Source organism: Triticum aestivum, chromosome 2D (genome assembly GCF_018294505.1).
Source record: "Triticum aestivum cultivar Chinese Spring chromosome 2D, IWGSC CS RefSeq v2.1, whole genome shotgun sequence".
In the NCBI taxonomy this organism is placed as follows: Eukaryota; Viridiplantae; Streptophyta; class Magnoliopsida; order Poales; family Poaceae; genus Triticum; species Triticum aestivum.
The window spans coordinates 65,258,693-65,266,016 of NC_057799.1; positions in this window are offsets into that span (position 1 = coordinate 65,258,693).

The following is a 7,324-nucleotide window of genomic DNA, read 5'->3' on the forward strand; positions in this document are numbered from 1 at the left end:
TACGAGTGGTGGCGCCCCTGGGCTTTACGCCTTTGACGTCACCCCCCAGCTGTTTATTTTATTCAAATTCATTTATATTCCAGAGAGCTTCAAACAATTTTAACTTTTTAACCATAAGTCCAAATGAGATGATTCTTTTTGTATTGTGTTCTTTGAAAGGAAATCTAACAGCTCACCAAAGATGAGATTTTCTGAGCTGTTTAGAATTTCAGGTAAATTTCAGAAGTGTTCTTGATATTTTCTTTTTGTGTTTAAAATTATTTTCAGAAGGTGAGGCTTGTCTTGAGGATCACCAGGAGGCTTGTGAACCTCATCTGCACTAAGGCAAGCCACAACAACATTTTTATGATGCCATTTCAATATTTGTGATTTTCTCACTTAAATTAAATGATTAACCCATGCATTTAAATAATTATTGAATTATTTGTATTCTGTTAAGTATTGATCAGTTGTTATGCTTGATTTACAGAATAGTTGAAACAAGTTTAAGTGGGTAAAGCAAGTTAAATTTATTTGAGGTGATGTTAGAAATAATTTTGTTATGCATGTTAGTAATTATTTAAAGCTTTGTGTTTGCATTCTTAAATTGATAAAAATTTGTTAGAAAATATTCTGTTAAATACTTGTTTAATCATATTACTTGTCTTACAGAATGTTTGAACCCAACTTAGTGAAAAAGAAATTAAGAGTTGTTGATAATGATATCTTTTGGTCAAGCATATGAAAAATTTATCGGAGTTACTTTCTTGCGTAGGAAATTAATAAAACTTGTTGCAAAATATTTTGGTTAAGTTGTGAGTCATTTTGAGCAAGTAGAGTAATATGAGTTGTTGACGTTTATGCTTGGTGTGCATATGGATGACGTCGGTCATTTTTATCAATATGTGATGCATGTGTTGTTTTGCATTTCATGGCATGCTATGACACCGGTCATTTTTAGTTAAAAGTTAATCCTGAATATAACTCAACTTGAATATACCGTTGACTGGGTCATGGTGCCGCTGAATCGAGTTTCTTTCCAGTGCAACCACATTTGCCTTGTGGGAAGGCCTTGATTCTGTCCATTGACACGGCCTCTGGTCGGTGCCTCCATCTAGGGAAGATTATGTCGTGTTTGCCCTGGCCCGGTAAGCACACATAATCTTGTGTGCTCGTTGATGAGATTATGGTACCGAGTCCCCGAGTGGGAGTGTTTTGACCACGACGGTGGTCGGGGTGTCTTTGGTAGACACGTGTCCACCCAGGACCAGCCCGTTGGGGATTTGGGTTGGAGTGGCCGGGAGAGTGCTGTGGCAATGGAGGGGTTTTGTCGGATTGCCGTTGGTCCACCCAAATGGGAATGCGAGGCCATGGGTTCCGTGGTGTGGGTACAGTGTGCTACCTCTGCAGAGTGTATAATCTATCGATAGCCGAGTCCACGGTCACGGACACCTCGTACTAGGTCCCACCAGGAGTCAACGTTTAATAAAAATTGCACACTAAGCTATGAACTTTGCATTGTCAATGGATGGTAGAAAGGCCATCGAGGTATTTGGGACCAAATGATGGTCGTGGTTGTGATCGCCGTAAGGATCACGAGTTGTTCTTGAGAAAGACCACTATGGTGGTGTGTTTGTGGTCCAGAGATGATCACAGTTGGTAAGCTGTCCTAAGGGACGTTCAGGCTTGATCACAGCATGTTGACATATAATGTTGCATTATTAATAATTGGTTAAATATCATGATATTGTTTGTCATTATGATTATGCTTGTTGTGAGCTTGCAAGTACATTCAATGTACTGACCTGGCGTGTCATGCCAGATTTCAGGAAAGTCTCGTTGGAAAGGAGCGCGGTTCGAGTCTAGATCGTGTCCACATCAGTGTCCCTGTGATATGGCGCTTCCGCTACGACGTTATTCCGCTGCCACGTAGTTGTCCCAGTCAAGGCCCCTTTATGTTCACTACATAATGTACATATTGTTCCGCCGCACCGAGTGTGCCGCTTGGCCTCGACCGCAGTTGTAATATGAACTCTGTTCCGCTAGCATCAATAAAGTGTTTGTTTTCTGTACCAATATGTTGTGTGTTGCCAGAAGACATGATCTCTGGGCTGGCAATGCAGGGTAAACCGGTCGCTCTGAGCCGGGGTGCCACAACGGTTGGTATCAGAGCCGCGCTAACTGTAGGCCACGCTAGACTACGATGTGTTAACTGGACGCTAGACACGAGTAAATGTGAGTGTCGGTAGCAGTTATAGCTGGTTGTTGCATTGTAGTCATTTGATTATTATTTTTATGCTAACCTGTTAATGGTTGTGAGTGTAGATGGCTCCGGTGCCGTATCCGTGCCAGTTGCAGTTGATGCCGTACACGTCACCGCACCTTCTCCGCAACGTGTGGCGTCGGCTGTACCCTCACGAAGACGAACCAGTCTACCGTGTGTACCGGGAGCGTCTAGCAGACTCAGTGTATGAGTATCACGCAGTGGTTACTCTGCGCACCAGTTCCGATTCCGGCTCTTACACTCGCACTTCTCGGAGCGGTTACGCCTCCACCGCTTCTCAGGCTGTCCAGTTAGCCGCATTTGAGGTCCTTGTCGAGCTTCGTTATACCGAGGTTCAAATGCAGCATCACCCAGGATTCTATTACTACCCATCTCTGCACGACAACGGCCGTGTCCGTTTTCCTCTCGTTAACCCGGAGTCTGATAGTGTTGCAAGCCATCTTGCTCGCTATATCACTGCTAGCTATCTGATGATCCATGAGCTGGCTCGAGAGCTGACTTGTGCCCGTACTACTTTAGCCGCTACCTTGGTCACTACTAGATCCACCACTACTCCATCCTCACTGGGATTTACCCCTTATGTCCCAGTTAGCTCTAGCTCCCCTATTTCGCCGGTTACTCCCCCGAGTAGCACAGGCGTTCCGGCCGTGAACCCTCTCAGTACTCCTGCCGAGTGGGTCTCACTTCTTGCTACTCCTGCAGCCCCGATACTTCATCCTACCCCTGCCCCTGAGGGAGAGCCCTCGAGGCAGCATCGTCGTGTTACCTTTAACCCGGAGGTTTCCGTTAACCACGTCAGTTCGGGATCTGAGACCGCTTCAGGGGAGGACACCGCAGCACCAGCAGAGCAGTAGTGTCTTTGAGTATTCGTAGTCGTCTAGATGGTGTACGGATGTAGTTGTACGAGTCATGATGCTTCATGTATGAGAGTAGTGGAACCAGTCAGGTTGTTAAATTTTCATGTATGAGTCTATGTATAATTATGATGGGACTTTAATCGCCGTATTCTCTTCGATCTTTTGTCTTTTTCGAGAATTGTTGCTGGCTTTTCCCCAATTTTATTCTTGGATGTCTCTCATCTCGATTTTGTTGCCTTGGGAAAAATACTCAATAGGATGACGCGGGGAGGCGGCAGTAGCAACGTTCGTGAGCGAACTCCTGTTCGTCGTTCCACACGACAGGCAGGATATTCTCCCGAGCCGTACGTTCAGCCACCACCACCTCCGCCTGATCCTCCCTCCAACAAGCAAGTTCTGCGTATGTTTGAAGAAAAAAGGAACAATGATTTGATTGAAATATTGAGAAGTGTGCAAGCTATAATTGGACAAAATGGAAATCAAAATGGTCATCACTCAAAGCTGTCAGATTTTCAGAGGACCAATCCACCCAATTTTAGTCTGGTTGTTGACCAATTGGATGCAGACGATTGGTTGCGCACCATGGAGAAAAAGCTTGAGATCGCCCGTACTGAAGGAAATGATAAAGTCCCATTTGCAACCCATTACCTTGAAGGCGCCGCTGCCATATGGTGGGAAAATACAAAAGCCATCTGGCCGATTGATGAGGAAGTCACCTGGGAAAAATTCAAGGATAAGTTCCGCAAATATCACATCCCTAATGGAGTTATGAAGGCCAAGCAGCGTGAATTTCTCGCGCTTGTCCAAGGAAATCAATCTGTGGCTGAGTATCTGCAAAAATTCAATCATCTGGCCCGTTACTCTCTGTATGACGTAGCCACCGAAGAAAGGAAGATGGACAGATTTCTTGGAGGTTTAAATCTGCAACTTCGGTGTGCTCTCAGTATGTTTGATTTCACGGATTTCCAAACTCTGGTAGACAAGGCATTCATTGCTGAATGGGAACACAAGCTTATATCAGATAATAGGCCTGTTAATGACAACAAGCACAAGTTTGAGCCAAAGAAGGATGGGAAACCTATGGAAAAGGCTCGTACCTGGCAGCAGACTCAGGTGGAATACCGCCCAAATTGGCAGCAGAATGTTAACAAGACCACCACTCAAGTCAAGAATGTTGGGGCCAATCCAATGCATGAGGAGCGGCAGCGCAATAATTCTTGTTTCACTTGCGGGCAGCCCGGACATTATGCCAAACAGTGCCCCAAGAACCACAAGGTGAATGCGCTGAGCAGGCCACAAGTCAACTTTATGGAGTCAGGGCCAACCGAGCAAAACTTCACTGGGCACGTGAATCATATCTCCGCCGATGAATCCCAAGAGAAGCCAGAAGTCGTCATTGGTATGTTTTCTGTTAATGACATACCTGCAGTAATTTTATTTCACTCTGGGGCTTCCCATTCTTTTATTTCTCGGATTTTTGCCGCCCAAAACAATTTTCCTTGCACAATTTTGGGCAAAAATACGGTGGTACAAACCCCGGGATCTATAATCAAGAGCAATCTAGTCTGCCGTGATCTGGAGATCAATATCAACGGGGTCCACTTTCCAACATCTCTGATAATCATTGAGTCTGAACAGTTGGATATTATATTGGGAATGAATTGGCTGACCAAATATCAAGTTTGTATAAACTGCGCAACCCGAGAAGTCAATTTAACCAGTCTAAATGGGCAGCTCACCAAATTCTATGCTCGCAGGCATATACCCAAGCCAGAACTAGTGTGCACTGCTGTGGTCGAATTGGAATTTATTCCTGTGGTCAGTGAGTACCCTGATGTGTTTCCAGAAGAACTGACAGGCATGCCACCAGATCGGGAACTGGAATTTGCCATAGATCTTGTGCCCGGAACCGCACCATTATACAAGAAGTATTACCGGATGCCCTCATCAGAATTAGTGGAACTAAAGAAACAGCTTGACAAATTACTCCGGAAAGGTTATATTCGTCCCAGCTCTTCACCGTGGGGGTCACCTGCAATCTTCGTGGGTAAAAAGGATGGCAGTCTCCGTATGTGCATAGATTATCGCCAGTTGAATGAGGTCACCATCAAAAATAAATACCCACTGCCAAGGATTGATGATCTGTTCGATCAGCTCAGTGGGGCTAAAGTATTCTCAAAAATCGATTTACGGACCGGGTATCATCAGCTCAAGATTAAAAGGGAAGATATTCCTAAGACCGCATTCACTACACGATACGGTCTTTATGAATATACTGTGATGTCCTTTGGTCTCACCAATGCCCCTGCCTTCTTCATGCATATGATGAACAAGGTGTTCATGGACTTCCTCGACAAATTTGTGGTAGTCTTTATCGACGACATCCTCATTTACTCCAAGAGTGAAGAAGAGCATAAGGATCACCTCCGGGCAGTGCTACAACGGCTCCGCAACCATCAGCTGTACGCCAAGTTCAGTAAGTGCGAATTTTGGCTCAAGCAAGTTGGGTTTCTCGGGCATGTACTATCCGCCAAAGGCATAGCCGTGGACCCGAGCAAAGTAAAGGATGTGCTCGATTGGGTACCGCCCACGACTGTAACACAGATCCGGAGTTTCCTTGGATTAGCTGGATACTATCATCGTTTCATTGAAGGGTTTTCCAAAATTGCTAAACCTATGACAGAACTGCTCAAAAAGGATACAAAGTTTGAGTGGACCAAGGACTGTGAGAAGAGTTTTTTTATGAGCTAAAGATGCGTCTGACAACCGCACCCATATTGACTCTTCCAGACATTTATCGCAGCTTCGACGTGTACTGCGATGCCTCCAGACAAGGTATTGGTTGTGTATTGATGCAAGACGGCAAGGTAGTAGCCTATGTATCACGACAACTACGACCACATGAGGGAAATTATCCTACTCATGATTTGGAATTGGCTGCAGTGGTTCATGCATTAAAAATTTGGAGACACTATCTCATTGGAAAAAGGTGCCAAATTTTTACCGACCACAAAAGCCTCAAGTACATCTTCACTCAGCCAGATTTAAATCTCCGTCAGCGAAGATGGTTAGAGTTGGTCAAGGATTATGACCTTGGAATAAATTACCATCTAGGCAAGGCCAACGTCGTTGCCGATGCGCTCAGTCGAAAGCCCATCAGCTTAAATGTCATGTTAAAATCATTGCCTACCGAACATCAGGAGGAGATCGCTCAGCTCAACTTGGTCATCGTGGATGCTGGCCTCACTAAACTTGAGATGGAAATCCGCAAGGCCCAGCCAGATGACGCCAAGCTACAAAAACATGCAAGGCAGCCCCCAGATTTCTTCAAGGACAACTTGGGTACCCTCCGATTCCGTGGACGAATTTGTGTACCAAATCAACCGGACTTGAAGAGGAAAATCTTGTCAGAAGCACACGAATCCTCGTATTCCATTCATCCTTGAAGTACGAAAATGTATGAAGACCTTAAACAAATATTCTGGTGGAATGGGATGAAGAAAGACATTGCCTATTTTGTAGCCTGTTGTGACATATGCAACAAGGTGAAAGCAGAGCATCAGAAGCCAGCCGGACTTCTCCAACCACTGCCAGTTTCACAATGGAAATGGGATGATGTTTGCATGGACTTCATCACCGGATTGCCTAGGGCTCAGCGAGGCAAAGATGCAATCTGGGTTATAGTGGACACCCTAACCAAGGTTGCTCAGTTCATCCCGGTCAGCACCAGATACAGAGCAAATGAACTGGCGCAACTATATGTATCCAGAATGATCAGTCTGCATGGGGTACCCCGGACTATCACTTCCGACCGAGGTTCTTTGTTTACCTTCGCTTTCTGGTCCCGCCTCCATCAAGCCTTGGGGATAGCACTAAAATATAGTACTGCTTATCACCCCCAGACGGACGGTCAGACAGAGCGAGTAAATCAAATACTCGAAGATATGTTGCGAGCATGTGTGCTAGCCAACGGGGCGAACTGGGAAGATTGCTTGCCATACGCCGAGTTCTCGTATAACAACAGTTTCCAGACTAGTCTAAAGATGTCACCCTATGAAGCTCTATATGGTCGTAAGTGCCGCACTCCTCTAAATTGGTCTCAAGCTGGAGATAGCCATATCTTCGGAACCGATCTCATGATGGAAGCCGAGAAACAAGTCAGGGAAATCAGAGACCGACTACAATTGGCCAAATCCCGTCAGAA